This window comes from Oreochromis niloticus, linkage group LG11, assembly GCF_001858045.2.
Source record: "Oreochromis niloticus isolate F11D_XX linkage group LG11, O_niloticus_UMD_NMBU, whole genome shotgun sequence".
In the NCBI taxonomy this organism is placed as follows: domain Eukaryota; kingdom Metazoa; phylum Chordata; class Actinopteri; order Cichliformes; family Cichlidae; genus Oreochromis; species Oreochromis niloticus.
Window position 1 is genome coordinate 8,971,921 of NC_031976.2, and position 22,367 is coordinate 8,994,287.

The following is a 22,367-nucleotide window of genomic DNA, read 5'->3' on the forward strand; positions in this document are numbered from 1 at the left end:
AGATTATTTCCTAAAGTAATATGTCATCAGTGTCGGTTTTGATGGATAAAACAAAGATATCTTAATTAATTTATTTTGTTTCGGGAAAATAAGACTACCAAATACACTAACAATGTCAATAAATGGTATCAAAAGTCAGTCTGCGATTGACTGGAGTCAAGTTGGCAATTACATGCAGTCTGTTTCTGATTTTTCAGCAATTACCTGCAATAAATCATTGAAAATCACATATCTATTGCTGTCTACATAAACATAAATCCACATTTAACCATTATATTTGCACTCAGTAACCTTCCTGTTCTTCACGGATATAACCAGAATACAACCAGCCAGCAGCTAGGTGTGCTCACTGACAAAGACTCATTCAGACTTATGCAACATGTTGACAGTCTGTCTGCCTTTATAAACAGTCGTTCCAAGTTAGACTGCAACTATCTGCACAAAGGTTGCTCTCCTATTAGGTAACCCTTGCAATCGTTTTGCAGTCAAAAGTGGTTGACACCCTCTATCTGTGGGCAACTGTTTAGTCAGCTCATGTCATAATTTGTTGCAGAATTTGAAAAAATAAAATCAATACAATCACGGGGCAGTTATCATTTTTTTGTAGATGCAATGTCCTATTTTTACTTATGTGGCTAAGTCATTAGCTTGCTCTAATTTGGAGGCAGCTTTGTCAAGCTAATTGTGTCCAGTGTCCAGAAAATATTGTGATACCACGCTGTATCGATTTTTTTCTCCCCATCCCTAGTAAACACTGAGGAAAAAACACATTTATAGAATCTGCTTACTTACAAACAGCTGCTCAAAGTTCATATAACTTGTGTACAGAAAAGAAAATAGAAAAAGTATAGAAAAACATGAAAAAAGAAGTTGTGCACACTACCTTTCTTTTCCATTCCTTTTGAGATTTGCACACGCTCTCAAGCACCCCTTTTCTCCATCATATATCCTTTTACACTATACTCTCACTGCCCACTCAACATTTGACCAGAGGCTACAGAGTGTGACCATTCAACACGCTGACATCAAAATCCATACTTATAATGGTGCGAGAAGTACGCGTTTGATATTTGATTCTGGTCTCTGCTGCGCAGGCAATCTGGCGCTTTACAAAGTAATGTCTTTGAAATGTCACACAGGATTATTGGGGGTATAGGGAGATTATTTTTTAGTGATCTGGAGATCTCTTTAGCTCACTATGTAGTTTTATATTGTGCCTTCTTCACAAAGGCTTTGTGAGTCTGTGATAAGAGATTGTGATTGAAATGATGGGCTGGCAGTAAAAAAAAAAAAGGTAAGTGAAGAAAGAGGACCAGAAGAAAGCCTGCAAAATTTTGATTAAAAACATTTCTAATAAATTGGTTAAAAGACAGTGAGAAACCAAATTTGAGGAAACATTGAACAGAAAGTTTGCAGAGATCAACTATAATGTCAGTGCAGTGAAGGGACATAAACAAACAAGCAGTCCATCGTCTTTTTGTCTCATCCTATCAGTGCCAGAGTTATTTTCTTATCCTAGCTCATTCTGTTTTTCTGCATCCATACTTACCCCACCCTGTTTTTAAGCTGGATCTTGTTGTTTTTTCTTTTCCCCCCACTGTTAGTTTTCTGTTCTTCTTTTCCTTTTCCTCGCTGTGTCCTGTGATTTCTTCCCTCTGGTGTTCTGGTTTTGTAGATGTAATCTCTGTGATCTCGATGCGAGCTGTTTATAACTTCTAAATATGCCGCTTCCCTACCTTGACTTATTTTCCCAGAGTAACAGTGATGAGGCAAATGTTTTCATTTTCATGGTGTTCTGCATGCTTATCTTTTATTTCCCGCTAGATTTCGTTTTTGGCAATCCAGAAGTTATTTCCTACGGTGAGAAGTGATAGGTAAAGTGGGAAAGCATTTCCTCTGTATTTTTCCTGTTCTGAAGCCGCAGTTACAGATCCTGTACGGCTTCTCTGTTGTTGAGTTGTACTGCCGCGGTGAAATGTTCTTAGAGATCATATTGGAACAAAATGGCTTTTTTGTATCGCAGATTGAATAATAATCATTTTATTGGTTATTTTACCTAAAAATCATTGTGCCATAACAATTTCCCCTGGCTGCTCTAAACATGTAAAGCGCAGCCTGACATGGCTCATAGCTCAGCTATAATTCTGATAATATATGGGCGCAATAACACAGGGGAGAACTGTGGAAGACATATTCTTTTTAATAAACAAGATTTCAGTCCTATTTCTACTCTCAGAAAAGTCCTTGAACAGTAGCTAAACAAGTGGCAGTTGCTATGCAACATCCAAGTGATAAATTTTGCATTGGCATGTTCATTTTATAATCATTGCTAATGCGGTTGTTTCCGTGTGTCTGCATGTTTTGAAACCTGCATCAGTCAGTCAAAACGGCACTCAACAAGCCATTTCGAAAAAGTTACTTTTAATAGCGCTGTCTGCTGTTTTTGAGAAACTGTGGGTCTGCCTCACCCACAGTTAAAAAATGAATAAAGGGAAAGTATTAGAGCATTTGAAGCCCTGCAATTGTGCGGATGATTATTAAAAGGATTTTTCAAATTCTGATTTCATTTAGATGTGTTAGAAATGCTGACAGACTGCTATTGTTCACTGCACACAAAAGAAACATCTTTAGGCGTACTTTATAGCAATGAAGCATATTTCAGCCTAACGCCACAGCTTTGTGAGGCAAGAGACGGCAGAAGAGAAGAATGGCCTCTATAGTCTGCCTTTGACACTTATGCTGCCTGCGACTTTTTAACCCTAACTTCCATTGGATGGAAGAGTCCCTCGGTCTGTCTGCTGCCTTTTTTTCATTCGCTCCCCTCCATGTCTGTCACCCACCGTTCTCTCTTTCTGTCTGATCATCTCTCTCGACCCCCGCCCCTTCCACACACAGTTCCTGCCTTTTCTCTCCCAGCGCCTGTGGTCATTTTCAGTTAGTGGTTGAACTGACTCTTTGAAACAGAAGCAGCAGGAAAGAGAGTGAGAGCCAGTGAAGAGGACAAGGCAGTAAAAAGTAACAGAATAATGAGTAGAGAATTAGAGAGCTCTGAAGACCGAGGAAGCTGGGAGAGAGAAAAAGGGATTGATCCTGATACTCGTGTACCGACGGCCTCTTTTTCAGCAGACCTCACTTTCCCCATGAACTCTGTGTAAAATCACCTTAAGCAATTAGCTTTTTAGTGTTATGCTCCATTTACCACTGTTGCATAATTATGCAGAATTAAAGTGCGCGCAGAGTTTCGCAAACAGAAAACCTGATCCCATTGTCTCCTTTCTCCTTCTGAATGTGATTAGTATTTCGGTGTAAAAGCCTCAGCCATCCATTGTCACTCCATTTCTCTCCTTATATTCTTCTCATGTAATTTGAGAAGTAACGTAATGAAGAAAAAAATCCCCCCGCTCGTCTGACCCACCGTTGAACCTTTGGTCGCTCTGACAGATCGCTCCAACACAAGCCTTTCATTTCATCAGTGAAAAAGGGTCTCTCTCTGCTATTTTTTTTTAATGCGTCGCGTCTCTCAGCGCAAATAGACAGCAGTAAAAAGATCAAGTCCAGTGCCATTAACGTGTGTGATATCTGCGCTTTGTGCGTGTTTGTCCACCTCGGTGCCATTGATGTATGTGATGATTGTGTGTCTGTATAGGACCCATTTGTGAGATAAGGAGCTATAGTGGAGATAAGGGACGTGCAGAAAGGGGCTTTGTTTCGTCCAGACATGGTGAGAGGTATTGCAGACAATTATAATGTTTCTTTGGAGCTCGACTCTTCCGAAGATGACACACCCTAACACGGACCGCCCATTCAGTCCCTGTGGTTACGTATTGGACAAATGACAACTGTGCAGGTCTACGTCTGTGCAGATATTATATGTCTTAAAGAAATTATATTATAGGAACATCTCTTAAGGAAGCTTTTCATTTCACGCATTTTTTAAAATGATTATTTCTGTGTATGAAAAGGAGCAAAAATTGAGATCATTGTCAGGCGAGTGGAAACATTGAAATAAACATCATAAATGAAATTTTAATTTTCCTGCTCGAGGACATTTGTGAGGTTGTAATCGATAATTTTGAGCCTAAAAAAGACTAAATAAACGAAATGAAAAAAGTATTGGTATCAGTTTGATTTTACCAAAGGCCGGGCCCAGTGTGTGGCAAGAGTGTGCACTCAGAGATGCAGTAGATGGATGGGATCATTAAAGTGCGGGAATGGGATCGAGAAAGAAATGGAAATTCGAACTGCTACACTGAAACAAATGTTTGTTTTTCTGTCCTTTCAGTAGTCCTTTCTGTTGGTCATACAGTGTGCTTCAAGCCCTTTGCAAATTGCAAGTAAAGTGTCACCACTCGAAAACATTTTTACTCTTGGGGTCAATTATTTAGCCAGTCTCTCCTGTGTAAAGGGCAATTGAGTACAATCTGTCCCTTCTGCTGTAAAGGTCTGTCACTCTGCATGGACCTGTTTCCTCTGACAGTCTAGACTAAGTTTTTCTAAGTTTGTGGTCAGGTGCAAGTAATGTATGATATTTCAAAATGGATTAGGTTTCTATGTGCTGCAATCTTTCCAGAGAGCACTGTTGTACTGTTTTAGTTGTAGCTTAATCTATTATATTTTGGGACTACAAACTATGAGTTCTCCCTCTGTGTGTTTTCTGAGGTTTTAAATAATAAAAATAATAAAAATGATTCCCATTTCTGAACACGGGGGCGGACTTAGCTATGGTTTGAGATGTAAAATATACTGGTTTTCTGTGTCAGAGTATAAAGTGCTCAGGTGTTTCAAGGTTTGAGAGTTCATGTGTGGCCTCTATTGGTGTCAGAAGGACTTGCACTGTGGGACTGGTTTTATTTCATGTGCATAACTATTAGTGTGCGCATATTTCAGTCTTTTTCAACTGCACATCTGACACGCACTGAACTCTTCACCCCTTGCATTGCAAATCTTTGGCTCAGGACCTGCAGTGCTTGGCAGACAATCCAGGAAATAGAAATAATGCTTTGTGAGTGTTTGTGTGTGTGTTATTAATTTCTAGGTAATTTCTAAGTGTAAAGCAGAGGTGTGTTAGTTGTTCTGATTAAGATTTGATCTGAAACTGATACATCTGTGCCTTTTGACAAATGAAACATTTGCATCTGAGGTACACTACATGTACTTTTCTCACTTTTGTGCCCTTAGCCAGATTCTTAGTGCCTATAAAATGTCAGTATTTCCCATGTGGAGAGTCCAGGAGTGTTTTCCTGTACCACAGCTTGATAAAAACAGTATCTGTTTATCTTCCAAACCTGAGTAGTTCCATAAAAATATTTTGCTAAAAAGTTTTAAGCAGCTGATCTGTTCTGTGTAATAGATTACATTCTAAAAGTAAGCTTTCCAGCTTTGTTCACACTATAAAGCTTTTATAATAGCTTTTATGAACCTCAGGCTTTGTACAGTATGAAGCTTTTATCTATAAGACTTTCAGCTGTGCGTTAGTTTTGCCAATAAGACATGCTGTTTAAGAGTTGGCAGCTGGTCTCTAGCCTCCACAGTAAATGGTTTGCAGCTGACTCTTATTCATAGTGTGTTTTTTTTCCTTTTTTCCTTTTCAAAATGATTTTGTCACGTCCAAAACTTTTCTTAGGTAAAGTTACCAATCTTTGCCAGCTTGTCAGTCACGCTGCCCCACGTCTGAGACTCAAAAATCTTTACTAAGCTAATTTATAGTCCAGGGTGTTTTAGTGCTTTTTAAATATTTATTTATAAAAAGGGAGCTGTAAATCATCACAGGAAGCTCTAATACTTCTTTTTAAAGATTAAGGTGCCCATGTGGGAAATCCCGCATGTTTAGCTGCTGTGGTGGAACTTGCCATGGGAGACATTCCTTTCTACCTGAGTAAGCTGATGCACACACACGCATGCACGCACGCACACACACACACACCCCTAACATTTTAACAAGATAGGCCTGTTGTGCTTGTTCTCACTAAAACTAACAACTAATATACTATATCAGGAAGCAAAGTTATAATAAAGATAATAGACGTGTATGTGAGCCTGTTTGCAAGGGGGAGGAAGGGGTAGGGCTGCACTTTAATTACTTACAGCTGAGCAACTGAATCTCTCCCTCTCTCTCTCTGTCTACCCTATAATCCACATTTAAGTAATAAACACAGTTAAGTTTCCATCTCTCTCTTTTTCTCATCTTGGGTGGCCAAACTGTGTTTTTGCTTGTGTGTATGCATGTGTGTGTGTTTGCCTCTGTGTCAGTTTTTGGGTTTTCATTTACATGTCTATGGATGAATGCCTATTAAAAAGTGTAGTTTTGTGGCCGCAGTGTGGCCTTTCATGACCAAAATTATGCTTCTTTTGCCTAATAGGGCTAACATTTGAACACGTGTATTTAAACACAAACTATAGCAGTTTAGTTTTCTTTGGTTGTTTGGCATATAATTGCACGTCTTAACAGCTTTGACAGAAAACTGAGGGAAATTATGTGAAATTGCAGGGTGAATAATAAGCGAGTCTCGTGGAATTAAATACAAAACTTTACAATGGAAGAGATGCAAAAGAAAATGCATTGCTTGGGATGTTTTCCTGTTATCTTTGTGTTTATTGCAATTTCCACAAAAGCCCTAAAAAGCAGTTGTTATAAAATTCATATAATTACAGACTTCCTTTCATGCTGCTGCGCGAAGATTATAAAGCCTTTCTCACAGAGGCTTCAGGTTTAATATTGCTTGGGTACTTGTAGTTCCTGGGTAGCTAAAGTTGTCGTTTGATGCTCTATTGATTCCTTAAAAGAGTTTTCAGGTTTTATTGAGGTCAGAGGTCAAGCTTTGCTGTAGAAAAAGCACCACTGTGGTTGGAGTTGCTGGCAGGTAGCAATAACACCACCCCTCACTTCCATTTGATTTCAGCATTATTCTGAATGACTGATAAGTAGTTTGGATTAAGTTTTAAAATTATTAATGCTGTAACCAAAATTATAGTTTCTTTTATTGAAGTTGATGACTAAATGCTCCAACTGAGGTATTGTAACTTTCCACTATTCCCAGAAAATGCACTGAGCCCGCTTTCAGATGGGCTACTATATGCAAACTGCTGAAGTAAAAGGCTTAGATATTCAATTCAATTCAAGTCAATTCAATTCAGTTTTATTTATACAGCACTAAATCACAACAACAGTCACCTCAAGGCGCTTTATATTGTAAGGTAGACCCTACAATGATGCATACAAAGAAAAACCCAACAATCACATGACCCCCTATGAACAAGTACTTTGGTGACAGTGGGAAGGAAAAACTCCCTTTTAACAGGAAGAAACCTCCGACAGAACCAGGCTCAAGGAGGGGCGGGGCCATCTGCTGCGACCGGTTGGGGTGAGAGAAGGAAGACAGGATGAAAGGAGAGCCAGAGATTAATAACAAGTATGATTCAGTGCAGAGAGGTCTATTAACACATAGTGAGTGAGAAAGGTGTTTTCATTAAACAGAGCTCGGAAAAAAAATGAAGCTGTGAAGCTGTTGTTGCATCTTTAGGTTCTCAGGTATGCTCACTTTTAGTAAAGACGGTGGATTGAGACTGTGTGTAGTGGTGTGCATACAGATGGTTGGTGTTCAGGTTTCCCTTAAATGCTCACCTTTATTTTCTCTAACTCTGACTTCTGGGTTCACTGTAGAGGCCATTTGAATACAGTGACATGTTTACGAAACCAGTTTAAGATGATCTGAGCTTTGCGACATGGTGCTTCAACCATTAGAAGATGGATACAGTATGATCGTAAATGAATGGACATGATCAGCAACAATGCTCAGGCAGGCTGTGGCTTTTAAAAAATGCCGAGTTGGTATTAAAAGGACCCAAAGTGTGCCAAGAAAATGTTATATCCCCCACATCATTACAACACCACCACCAGCAGCATTTCAACTGTTGATATGACGCAGGATGTTTAATGTTGTTCATGCCAAATTTGAATCTTGGAATCCAAAACGTTGCAACAGCAATCAAGACTCATCAGACCAGGCAACACTTTCCCAATTCCAAAGAATTGCAGCTCACTGGATATTTTCTCGCCTTTGGACCGTTCTCTATAAACTCTAGAAATGATCGTGTGGGGTATTCTCAGTAAACCAGCTATTTCTGAACTACTCAGACCAGTCCATCTGGCCCCAACAACCACCCTGATCATCTTTACCACATCTCAGTTGCTGCTGTGTCAGATATTTGCATTAGAGAGAGTGAGTACGTGAGAGTGAAAGAGGGAGAGATTTTCTTATATAATGTAAAAATAAATAAAAATACAGTAAAGTGGTGAGGGTCAGCATAAATGGACAAGATGGCAGAGGTGAAGAACAGAGTGAAACAGAAGCAGGAGTGTAGGAAGTTATGAGTAGCTGCTGACACCACTCTTTAGCTGTACAGTATATGGAGAGTCTCTATATGATCTGTGGGTGGCCTGAAACAACTTGCAAGAAGCAAGAGGTTAGTCTGAATTCATTTGGTGGAAACTGAAACCAGCCTATCCTCTCTAGTCTTACATCAACAGAATGTTATTTATGTGTTCTATTTTAAGGTGAAAGCTCTGAGTTTCTCCCTCTCTGTCTCCCTCTTTCTGTGTGTATGCCTGGAGCATTCCTCTTACTGCAAACTATGTGAAAAAAATAAACCGGGTTGGCTAAGTTTCCCTAAAGTTAATGATTAAAAAGAGGTGTTGGCAGACTAAATTATCACCTTCTGAAAGGACTCTTTGAAAAATATGCGAACCACACATATCTGCAGGAAATGTCAGTGTAATCCTGCAACCCTCACCTCACTGACTCCACCCATTTCTGAGCTTGAAAAACTCTTAAAAGCAACATGAATTTTTGAATGAAATGTTGATTTTTGTCCATATTAAGGCATCACTGTAAAAAGGTTAATCCATAGATAACATTAGATACACCTGAATGATATATTTTTCTAAGTGAGGAAAAACAGAATGATTGTTTCTCATAGTATCACGTCACTGAAACACTTTGCCTCCTGTTCAGATGTGTGCAGGTTAACAGTGCCAATCTTAACTCAGTTGATTGATACGACGGTTCAGTTTCTGAGGAATTCCACACGCGCAACTCTTTTGCCAAAACTCCTGTATTAAAATCATGAGACGAAAAATCCCCCAGATGAAAGCGCAAAAAGAGCCAGTGTAATATGACAGCTAAATTTGATGGCACTGGGCAGACTAAGATGACTGTTCTGAAAATCTAATGAAAGGTTTCTTTGAGAGGCCATGTTAGCAGGTGAATGGAAGTGAAATATGTAGGCTTCCTCCTCCTCCTGCTCCCCTCTCCCCACCTGTACTCTTTCTCCCGGCTGAAAGGAAAGCCTGTCTAGGCTTCGACTCTGTGTAACCACAGCTCACTAACAACGTCTAGTGATTCATTTCTGTGTGATTTATCTATACATGTGTCTGTGTCCCAATGAAGGAAGGAGTTATTCCAATATAGCTACTTTTACAGCATTTTTTAAATTACATTTTTCCTTTCTCTTGCATAAAGAGATATTGTACATGGGACAGACTAAAAAGAAAATTAAATAGAGTAAATCTTTATTCTGATTATTTTTAAGAGCGAGTTATTAATTTGACATAAGAAAAGGTAATAAATTAAATGACTGTTTACATTTTCCTCTCCTCATTTTTAACATTTTGTGTCTAAGTGAGTAATGTTGTTCATTATTCAAACCGAAGCTTAAGAAAAAAAAAAGAGATCTGACACACCCTTGTATCAAGCCCCTGGGCTAGTGAGAGACAATATGTTGTTCTAATATGCTAATTTCACATTATGGATTCAGTGAAAATGAGCATGTGAGATGATCACACCATTAAAAGTTAGCATTAGCAATGTACTATGCTAATCACACCAGATGGGACCATTCTGTTTGTGTAAATTAACTTCCTCCACTTCTTTGTCGTCAGACCTGGGAAGATAATCCTTGACAGGCCTTACTTGACTGAAATATATTGGCTGAAATAAATTCATTTAAATGAGCTTTCAGAAAAAATAGTCCGAGCTTAGATACCCTCAGACTACGAACGTGCTGTGCGCCTCATTCCAGGAGCTGCTGTAAATTACTTTTTCATTTTCAAGGTTTAAAATAAGCTGTGAAAATATACCAGACTTGGTGGTAACTAAAAAAAAATGTAACTGGTATGTTTTAGAAATACATATGTATCTTGGCAACAGTGTCTTGCTTGAGCCTGTAAGCCTGAAGTACTCAGCTGATGGGGTCTTTTCAGGAGTTTGTGTCTGGTTTTATGTGAGTCATGGGTAAGCCCTTTCTTTCCTCTTGTGCCGCTTGCCAAGAGTCTAGCTGGGTAGACTGATTTGCTCATACACATCTTTGGTACAGTCTGTTTCTGCAGTCTGCATATAATCATTAGCACTTTAGGATTTTAGAGTTACTCTTCTATCATGATTTGCTCTAGGTGGTGTCTTGGGGGAAGGTGTGATAAGTACTAATGTGAGGAAACCATCTACCTCTAGTAGAGACTCTTGCCCCCATTAAAATGCGTCGTTTTTATGCCAAGAATACTGTCATTATCATAACAAAACTACACAAATGGACTCTGATAAAATCCAGTAACCCTCCTTAGCCAAAATCAGTATTAGTTTTCCACCACTGTCCCCGGGCATGTTCTGGCTCTCTGGCTCCATAATCCAGGGCATATTCTAAGATCCCTAACCCAGCAGTAAGCTTTGTTATTGGGCTTTCGTCCAGCTCTGCTCTTGGGAGGTCCAAGAGCTCCTCTAAAACCCCTCTGGTATTTTTTTTCTTTTTTGTAATGTGAAGAATTTTTATTTTCAATCACACTGTCCCAATCCCCGGGACAATTAGAGGTCGTCACAGAGCAGTTTACAGAAAGTGCAGAGCAACCGAATGTTGTTTTGGAAAGTTGTTATGGTCCCTTGTGTAACTGAATAGGCTTGGAACAGCAACATTAAAAAGAAAGAAAGAAAAAAAAAACTTCACAATACAGTAGCAGAAATAGGTTGCTTATCTTTTAATATTTTATACTTACCAGAGACCTTGTTTATCTAAATCCCCGAAAAGTTGAGGGTGTCCAAGAAAATTAGATGTTTTACACAGACATTCGGTAAACATTTCTTCCAAGATCTTATTCAAATCCCAACAGGAGAAAATAATATGTTTTCATCTTCTCAGTACTTGGACTCATTATCTCAATTCAGTCTACATGTATCATCAGATCTAATAATTTCACGCAAGGAGCTTATACAGTATCATGTAGTGCTAATAGACCTTTACATCTTGCCAGATTTATGCTTGTAAAATCAATGTTTAAAGAGACAATTTAGCATTTTTGTTATGTTCCATTTCTTTCACTAAAAATAAGCCTATAGGTGATTTGTGCCAGCAGCATACAATAGCCATACTTACCCTTTATTAGGCCCCTGTCACACAGTCCCAGAGACAGGTCAGCAACCACCTGGAAACCACTGGCTGTGAGTTAAAAAGCCCACTCGACAACCTTAATTGGTCGCCAAATGGTCGTTGGAGCTTTCTGGCAGTTGCTAGGTGAAACTGTGAAAAAGGCCGCTGCACCAAAAAGATGCCGCAAACACTATTAGCTGACTGGTAGTAAAACTTCATTTGCCTTAAAGAAAAAGTCGTGCCTTATAACTACAGTCAACATGTTGCAAAACGTGCAACTTTTACTTTGAAGGCTAACAATCTCCATTTCCATCTCATTTTGCACTTTTTACAGCAGTACAACAGTAGTACTCAGAGAGATGTTGGCATGTGCTGGCAGAGAAGTCGGTGTATTCCATGCAAACTACAGGCAACTGCAGCAGTCTGCTAGCAACCAAAGCTATCGCAAAGAAGTTCTTGGCACAGCAAGTATCCCGAGCCATTGGGGAATTTGCCTTTTTCCCAAACGACCCATGGTAGCCAGGTGATTGCTGAGCGGTCTCTGGGTTTGGGCAACTTGGGCCTTATTCAGCAGTCTCTAGCTATCTTGTAAGATAGCACTATTCTTCATGCCAATGTTTACATATGTGACAAAGCCCTCTAGTGGTGGTAGATGGAAGCACATGAGGAAAAAGAGGTTGTACAGCAATGTCTCTAGTAGAAGTAGTGGTAGATCATAGGATTCTTCAGCTTTGTTTCTTTTTTCAAAAAACTGATTGCTTCATTTATTTCTTTATATTACATATAGTAACATAAAATCAAGTGTATATATTGAAACAAAAATAGATCTTTCCATAAACCAATACTTACTTACTGACATGACAAAACCACAATATAGAAGCAGAAATAATGTATTAGTGCACTGAAAACACAAGGAAACTACTGTTCACATACTTATTGTGTGTGAGAGCTTGTTCTAAATTGCTGCTTAAAATATTTGTCTAATATTAGAGCTAATGATAGCATAAGGAAAAAACAAGCAATGCAACATTACCTCTCTCTCTCTCTCTCCCTCTCTCTCTCTCGGCCATTATCTTGTCAGCATGAAGTCATTGTCTGAACCAAGCCCAATGATGTAATTTCCTTCATAAACAAGTCCAATTTCCTCTTGAGGGTCCATGTGAGCTGAGTTTATCCACATTGCCCCAAAGGGACTTCAGTTTGCTTCAGTCTTTCTACTTCACCCAGTATACTGCAGGACTTTCCATTACAGCTTGTTTATTTCTATAAGTGGATGTGTGCAGCAAAACCACATAAGACTTATTTGATGAGACAGACCCTGTCATAAAATCATGCATATATTTAGGTGTTTATTCTTCTATAAGTATCCACCCATGCATCATTTTTTTTCCGCTCCTCCAGTTTAGGGTCACTGGGGGACTGGAGCCATCCCAGCTACCAAAGGGTTTCAATAACTAGTCCATAAGTGCTAGTGTTGTCCATAAGTGTTTTCCTTATTCATCAAGTGACTTCCTGAAGTCACTTGGATGAGTAGCGAAACTTTTCTTCCTCTAAAAACACTGCGTCCAGATGATCAGAATCAACTTTGGAATTTCCTTACCTGGATGATTGAGGATGCATCAAGACTTTAGTAATGTAGTTTTCTATAAGTACCCTGGCTTAAAGTGTAGATTAGCTGAGTGAAAGCATATGATTTTTTGATAGGTTTTTGGCAGAGCAGTGTTTTTTTTTTTCTTTTTACAGCAATGCAGATTAATGATCCAGTCACAACCTGCACTGATGTCAATGCTCAGGCATCACAATATGTGGAAACGCTCCGCTGTTCAAGCAGAAGTTGTAGTTTCTTTAAATCAGCAAGGTGAAACGAATGACCACAGCATGAAGTGTTTTGGGGATTTTTTTATGGAGTATATCACAGCTGTGGCCTGCCTGCAACAACATGGCCTTGGTTATTGTATTCAGCAAACGTAATCACAATCTAGATGAGCTTTAAAGCTGCTCGTTGCTGTCGGGGGAAAAAGAGCCCCATTTTCCTTGCCAAATCCCCTCCTTGGTCTGTTTCTCATGGAAGAGTGATATGGGTTAGGAGTTTAGAACTGTAACACACCCATGTGTTTTAACAGTTCTCCACCACATGTGTTATCAGCTGAATGTGGGAAAGCCCCGCTGAGAGAATGACATCATCCCCTAAAACTAGTGATATTTTTAACACACAAGGGTGTAACTGGGAGGAAAGAAGGCCATGGCAGAGACTGCTGAAAACAACTGAAACTAATGTAAACAGATAAAGAGGCAGATGCCAATTAAGGGTTGGAGGAGAGCTGTAGAATTTGCACAATTTGGAAAAGGTGCAAACGTGCACAGCATCCAGTTTATGGAACTTCCAAAAAGAACTTTGAATCTCCAAGCTTTATAAGGTTATCACAGCATCCTTTATAATGAGTAAAACACAATGTGGGCTATAAAATAAAGCATTTGCAATATTTTTTTCACCTTTAAAAGCTCCAACTTAGTCGGGAGTTTGGTCTTAAAATGTTTTAACTCTGCATGTGCTGTCAGTTTAGCCATAATTAGCATGAAACCCAGTGGCAAAGTGACATAATTTATAGTTTTGCACTAACAGAGAAGGGTGGAACTGGAAAATCGCAGGGAATCTTTGGAAATGAGTGACTGCTAAGAAAGATTGAAAACAATGGAAACAATGATGATGGCTGCAGTTATTTTTTCTGGGAACAGGGTCGTGATATGCTATAATTCACTGACATTACCATAGAAACATGAGCATGTTAAAGTAATTGGTTTCGACAATAAATACAAAGTGTGAGCACACAGTGTCTCATCAATGCTGAATAGGGCAAAAGACGCTGAACTGCCTCCTCAGCAGTTGAGCCTGCATTTCAGACTTCTGCAAAGGTTGTGGGCTCTGTTCAGCAGAACTTTGGCAAAGACACAAACTCAGCCTAATAATTGTAGCTGTGCAAGTTTCTTCCAACATATTAACTGTCAGCTGAGAGTGAGGTACTGTGTTCTTGCAGCATTAAAAGCATAGACACTTAAATCTGATACTTCTATTACTTTAACAGGCATGTTTTGGTTTATTGTGTAAAATCTTGCATTAACTTTCTAAAATTCTGTTAAACATTCATTAGATTAGTCTGTGTACACCACATGATGATGTAACATTGTGAGTGTTTTTTTCTTCTTCTGATCTACTGATACTGATACTATCTACTATCTGGCGTAGTCCACTGATTAAGGGGTGAAGTCAGCTAAAGTCATCTGGCCACTGCTTCTTTAAAGAAAAGTGGTGAGCTGCTCATGTTATTAAACTAAAAGGGGGAAAAAAAGGCTTTGGGGAAGCTTACATCACCATTGTCATTACCACCATGACCACTGCACTGACCAGCACAATCATCTGCCTCACCGCTGTCATCATTATCATCTCCCAAAGCTCAGTGCAGTAGCATAATAAACTCTGAGATTTAAAGCCCTGCTGGAAAGATGACATCATCTTTAACCTCCCAATAATTCTTCAGTGAAGAACTGACAGAACTGAAGAGCTAGCTGTGTAAATGATGTGGTGTGTTGGCATCTTTGCAGGAATTGTCAGCTGCTTTGCTGTCTACATCTCAAAGAAAAGGCCCTGTGGGAAAGTTGACATCATTCACATGCTGCAGAACAATAACTGGCATCTCTAATCCTCTGACATAAAATTGACATATGTCTAGAATTGGAGGGGGGAAAAAAATATGTGAGCAATGGAAATCGTTGGCCCTTCTGCCGGAATCTTCAGCTGTTTGGCGTTCTGGAAATGAGCGTGGGTTTTTTTTATTTTAGCAGACTTGTCAGAGACACAGCCCGTGAACTGCAACTGCGAAGGTTCAGCGGTTCTTCATGAAATGCTGTCACACGTCTCTGTGCAGTGTTCCAAGGGTATCTACTGTGCAATGTCCAAGATCGCTTAATAACCCTCAAGAATATGTCTTCAGTCTAACCCCAGGCTAAATGACATAATTCCTAGACAGTGAAAGCTCAGCTGTAAACTTCAAACTGGTATGAAAGGAAATAAATATGAGGTCAAAAGCATCTGAAAAATTACAACCATAGCAGACAGCCCAAGGTTAGAAATTTGAAAACTTGGTAGCAGGCGTTCATCAAAGATGCAGTAAGGGCTTGAGGGACATACAAGCTCTCTATTGCAAAGTTGTGTGTTTTCACAGAAAACTGACAGAAGGGCAATGTAGTAATCTTGCTGAAAGGTATAGTTATATGCAACATTTCAATTCAGTTGAGTAAAATTCAGTAAAATTCAATTTCATTTATATAATGCCAAATCACAACAACAGTTTAAACCATAAGGTAAAGACCCTAGTATAAAACAGAGAAAACCTTAACAATCAGATCACCCCCTATGAACAAGCCCTTTGGTGATAGTGGGAAGGAAAAACTCCCTTTCAGTGTTTGTTGTTGTTTACATATAGATATTGCTGCCAAAGTGAATACTGTTTATCTTTTTTATGTTTACTGATCAAATATTACATAGAAATACCGATAAAAATATGGAGTTTTCAATATAAATTTTTTTAACCACACATTAAATTTGACCTGTTATGGAAATCTTGTTTAAAAAAAACAAAAAAACAACAACAACAACAAAATGTACTAATAAACATAATAATGTACTAGCAGAAAATTACCAGGGCATGTGTTTTCAATCTGTTTTCATAGAAAGCTGTTAAAATGCATAAATACAATTAAAGAACCATTTTTTTACACTATAATCTAATAGCTAATTAATCTAATTTGCTCTTTACACCAAGATTTTATATATATTTATATAATGGCGGTCTAACCTGGTAACTTTACTGTTAGTGTTTGGAATAATTTAAAAGCAGCAATAGTAATTATAAGGAACTGCTGATGAAAACCAAGTTCATTTATTCAGTATTTATTCTGTATATGAGCAGTTATGATGTTATGGGTTAGCATGCCATAGCATACAAATCAAATTAAGACAGAAAAATCCACACAAAAAGTGGCATTTGCATCCTCTGACTTGCTATAGTACATCCCTCTGTCCTATTTAGGGATTCATGGGGTTCTACATGAATATTTGAATTCATTTGCATGAACAAACAAGCTGTGTTGCTCATGATGCAGTGTTGTTTAGCTGGCTTGTCTGGAGTTCTCACCTGCTCAGGAAGAAGGATGAGTAACACCTTTAATTGGTGAGGTCACTGGATATTGCAAAGTCCATAAAAGGGTCTAACGAAGCTGAATCACTGAATGAATCACTAACTGGAGAACCAGAGTGGAGAACCAGTGCCGTGAGAGTTTGGGATGTGCATACAAGAAGGATATATCACATGCTGAGCCTTGCTTACTCCTCAAAGAAGTGATGGCATCACTGAATGAATAATGAAAAGCTGACATCTCAAGTGTCCTGTATACTTTGCATTCTCTTCAGATCTTTCCTCGGGCACAATGTAACTTAGTCTCTGACTCAAGTGAGTCACGCTAACATCTGTAGAGAAAATCTGGTGTGCTGTTTTTAAGTCAGTAAGTGAGTGACTCTGCCTGATGAGTCATTGGGTTTATACTGGACAAACTTAGTAGCTCATTTGCAAATATTTAATCAGAATCAGTAGCATCATTTTACAATAGGAAAAACTCTGTAATTAGTCAGCGAGTTGCTATATAATAAGGAAAAAAGTACAGGATTCCAGATTGCATGCAACATCTGTTGCTATAAGTGGCATATCTGGTGCTTTAAGCTCAGGCTTTTACACCATTATATCAAAGTACACATGTCTAAGCAGCTGATAGTGCTACTTTTAACAGGCATGGAGTAAACACGCTGGCTGCTTATGCTGATGTTCAGGATGCCACAGTGTTTGAATTGGATGTCAGTACGATTTCAGCATGTGACCGAATGATGAGCGTGAGTCCTCTGTGTGACTGGAAGGATCTTCAAGTCGTCACCTAATTATTGTTGCAATCCCCTACAACACATGTACGCACACAGACACACAGTTAGACATGTCTTCTTTCCTATGGAGTATTAACTCTTCCCTGTTTATCCAGTTGCTATGAAAACACAATCAGCCACAAGTCAACACTGAAATACTCCAAACAAGCTTGATTATTGCTCTAATTAAGCTTTAATAAGCCCTTATTAAACGGCCACAGGCCTCGTTAGGCGGTTCATTAAGCCATTTCATCCTTTTATTCCTTCATTAAGTCCCTTTTTCTTCTTTCTTTTCTTCTCAGGGAGTGTGGGAGTGGTGAGGTCTGGGAGATCACGACCTTAATTCTCTCCAAGACAGACGGTTTAATTAACACTGGAAAAATCCTCACTGACTCCAGACCTCTACAGTGAGAATGTACAGGGGAATTGGCTTGCCAAGGTAAGTCACTATGCTAATGTGCTTTTTACTGGCAATATACACTGATAACCTCTTAGGTTACAACAACTTTGTCTCCTGTATTTATGATGTAATTAGATGATAATATTGTGTGCATTAAAACATGCAAAAAATATCAATTCACATCTAATTTTGCAGTGTTTTGGAGAGATGATTATCATGAGCATGAGTGAATTAAATATGAAATACATTTTCTAGAAACCTCAAATGGAGGGGTAAGCAATTTTTAAAGCGGTGCAAGCTACAGAACAGCAAGATGTAAATATTCAACGCAACTGACAGCATGCTAAAAGTGGATAATTATTTTGGTTCCCCTTCACCGGGTAGCACGTTATGTGCAGTCAACACTGACATTTTGGTTGCAACAGCTGTCACAAAGTGCAAAATGTTAAGATCCCACCACTTGTGTGTAGGTTGTTTACAGTTAGAAGCAGGAAATCTATTCGTGTTATCAAGACAAGTTCGACTGTGAAAGCAACTAGAACGGAACATTTGCCACAGATAGAGAGAAGTCTGAAGAGGCTAACCATCAAAACTTCCTAAATGTTAATCACCTTTTTTAAATTTTCTCACATTGGTTTGCACTTTGACATTATGCACCAGTACTGAGTTAACAGTATCCTGTTTAAACAGTGTATCAGTTTCAGGATGGCATCTAGTTAAAAATATCTTTTCACAAGGATTTGATGCTCACAGTGATGCTTTTTTTTGGGACAAATATTTGTGAATAGTTGTTTTTTTGTACTGACTAAAGGTAATAAACTGATACCAGCTGGACACCCAAACATTATGCTCAAAACAAGTTTTCAGCATTAGAGTTTTGAAACTAAAAAGAGTCCCTTTTGAAAAGTGTAATACTAAATATTCACCCTGAAGCTCAAAAGTTGCAGATAATGGTTAAGAGCACCTGTTTTTAATGTCTGCTGTGTTGGGGGATTCCCCTCTCTGTGTGGAATAGTGAATCTCCCACACACAGAGCTTCTAGTTCACATGATAACAAACAGCACCTGACAGTGTGTTTGCCTTTAGCAGTAAAGAAATTTATACCCCTGGGAATCTTTCGGAACAGGTGTTCCTCAGTTCATCCACCATAACGCTGTTTATAATTGCATTAAGGATCAGTACACTCAGAAAAATAAATGGACCTATTGTACCTGCAGGGCAGTGTTTTTCCTGCCGTCTCTGCAGGTGAGGCTTGAAGTTGAATGAATAAGACTTCTGATCCATATTTAACTGACATGCAGCTTGGTTCCCATTAAAACAAACATAACAAAACTATGTTATGTTAAAATGTTAATGACTGCATAAAACTGTGATTTTCTCCAGCCAGCTAGGAGGTTTGAGTGCTAGCGTTGTACCTTTGCATATTAGTACATAGCATAGCATTTTTCTACTTATACTGACCGACTTGTCAAAGCTTATCTCACATCTGCACCTATGCTCAGCTAACATGCATGCCTCCAGACGATGAGAGGAAATGAGAGCACCCAGTTAGAAAAGCACCAGGCACGGGAAGAACAAAGGCCCCAGGAAGGTTGACACCCAGAGCTCTCTTGCAGAAAAGAAAAAAAACCAAAACCAAAAAACCCCCCAGAATTATGCAACTACATGTTTACTGCTTGGAAACAGCTTTTTGGCCCTTGAACGGATACCTTTAGTCAGTGTCAGAAATTAGTAACTCTAACAGTAAGTACCAAACAAGTAGGACATGGAAGCAGTACATCTAATGCAGACGTGTGTGTATTTTTGTGGGGATAGACAAAGAGAGTGCGAGGAAATAAAATATTGTGGGAAAAGTTAATGTCTGTATGTGTACGCACACAAAAATGCATTTTTTTTAATAGTCGGGATCCTGCTGAGGTAACAGATGTTCACTGTAGCGATAAGCAGCGAGAGTGTCCAAACTAATCACTGGTGTGTGTGTGTTTGTGTCTGTGTGTGTGTCTGTGTGAAGGGGAATATGTGTCCCTGTGTAAGTCAGAAAAGCTGTCCTTCACCTGTCTGTACTGCCTTTGGTACACTGTATGCATGTATGTGTGTGTGTGTGTGTGTGTGTGTGTGTGTGTGTAGGCTGACATGCTCTAGTGCACACAGATAAATATTACACCTTCAGCGATGAAGTGACTGAGCTTCCTGACACTTCTCCAGATGTCCAAACCCCAGGATTCACCATCTGCCTCCTTCATTTTTTGTCTTTCTTCCTGTCCTGGTTGTTTTGGATTTCTTTGAGCACCAACACAGCATCCCTGTTGTACAATTTATTTGATCACAATGCTTCTGTAGATCACTCGCTTCAGTTGCCCTTGCTAACACATATAGCATTAAACATGTACTCAACATACACATGAAGCACATTCATATTTACTGCTGTAAATATGAATATGTCCCCTCCCCGCACGGAAGTGCTGGTTTAGACGTTATGCAAAGTCACAGCTCCTACATAGGAAGACAAAACGAGAAACACACACACCCCATATGTCAAGTGATAAGTTACAACATTAGTGCCAAAAATTCCATTGAAAAGCAGAAGCTCTGACTGTTTTTACCTTTTTTTGTAGAGAGAAATGAAAGTTGTGTAACTACAGTATCCACAGTTGAGAGATTATATTGACTTACGCATTAAATATGATGAAAAAATGTAGAAATATCTGCCATTATTATGTATTTAATCAGAGATGCCTTTGCAGACGGCTTTTTGATGTGCTAAATAATGCTCTAAGCGAGTAATCCTAACTTAAGTGGATACTTAGTTTTAGCATAATTCATTCAAGTCCAAATCTGAAAATAGGGGGACAAGCTTTGGACAAATGCTGAATCCACAAGATTACGGTATGCAGCTTAGTCTGCTGAGCAAGCCAATCACTGGCTGAGTGTCTTAATTGTCTGTAATTGTAGCTGTAGTCTAGTCAGTGAAACAATCAAAGCAAGCTATTACAAGACCTTGGTCACCAGCCCTTAGGGTGGAACCTTAGATCTCCAGATACGTGCATGCACATAGAAATATACAATTGTGTCTACATGCACGCATCCATGCACGCACGCACACAGAAACAGACACATACACATACAAGCAGTCACCCACACATTTCCTGTGTGTTTCATGTAAGACAGTCTTTTTCTTCCTTCTCTTCTGTTTGGAGAGGAAGTGCAGGTCTAATGACTTTTCCTATGCGTCACAAGCAGTGCATGTGGGAGGCAAGCAGCCGCACTGCACGTGTGTGCATGTGAGAACCTTTATGCATATATGTATGAGTCTGTGAAGGGCTTGACACATGCGAGATTTGTTATTCATTTGTTAAAGGCTTTATGTGTATTTCGCCTGTCTGTATCAGAGAAACTTCACAAAAAGTTTGTGGCTGCTTTTGAAATAAAGTTATTCATGTGCTTGTGTTCACAGGAAGTGTGCACACCTAACTGAGTATTTTTGGTCAGCCTCTGAAAAATAAGCATCTCATAGGGATTCTGATTCACTCCTTGCATCGATGTGGCCATGTGCACCACTGAATACTGTATGTGTACACAGTTTGTTTTTGAGAGTGCATCTTGTTTCTCGTAAACAGAGCTACCACTGAGACCATACACAACTGTAAAACCTAGTCTGTCTGTACTACTCATACTCTACATATCAATCCTAATCAATATTTTATTTTATGGGAGAATGTGTACCAAGCTGAACTTTCAGTAATAATATTTTCTGTTAATGTATAATGTATTTATGATGGTTGCTGCCAATATTTCTCCTCATTTTCAGTGTCCCACTGCGTCATTGTGGGGCTCTGGAGGGTTCCACTCAGAAATCACCAACAACTGGTGAAAGTCAGCTTTTCACCATGAAATGTAACACTTTTTAAAAAATTGGAGTGCTTTTAAGGAAATAGTTGAAGCAAAGACAAACCGTTACAATGGCTGCAGACTTCATGTGTCCATTGATATTGACACCTTTTAGTTTTGTTCCATCGGTGCGTTCTTGAATTAGTCAGAAGTTTTTATGGGATGCCCTCTCAACTTGGATTTCCTACTCAGAAAGTCTGAGCAGACCAACATACCCTGAGTTAGAAATTCAAGATGGCGGCACTGAAAATAAACAGTTGAACAACTGTAGATGTTTAATACGTACTGCCACGATTATCTATTTGTGACTATAGGCAGAGCACTGACCAATCTCTATCCATGAATGTACCACAACAACAAAAAGCATAATGATTGTGATACCTGAATGGTTCTGCTTTGCTAAGAACCAAAGAAATCCGACATTTGTGTTCCCAGATATCTGGACTGCGACATATGTTACAGCTAAGTTAGCTGTAAATGCAGGCAACAAGAATCAGAGGAACTGGTTAAGATGCCGTTGCACAAAAATGACTAAATGAACTGAGCAAAGAAAAGTGGCCACAGAGAAGCTCAGTTGGTAGTAGGAACGCTGGAGCTAAAGCAGGGTACCAGAAACCTGCCATTAAGGATTGGGCTGAGCCGATATGTGGATCATGAGTGAATCAGAACGTGCAGTAGGACTAGGAAACAGGCTGAGTT

The 22,367-nt window shown here is 39.1% G+C and overlaps 1 long non-coding RNA gene across 12 annotated transcripts in view; it reads left to right on the top strand.

Moving 5' to 3' along the window:
• LOC102082788 (uncharacterized) overlaps nt 1–22,367 on the top strand; it is a 139,750-nt gene that overhangs the window by 28,682 nt on the left and 88,701 nt on the right. For all 12 annotated transcript variants that reach the window (XR_003222191.1, XR_003222190.1, XR_003222186.1 and 9 more), the window contains one exon: nt 17,683–17,819. This is a non-coding gene — a long non-coding RNA (uncharacterized LOC102082788). The remainder of the gene's footprint in view (nt 1–17,682; nt 17,820–22,367) is intronic.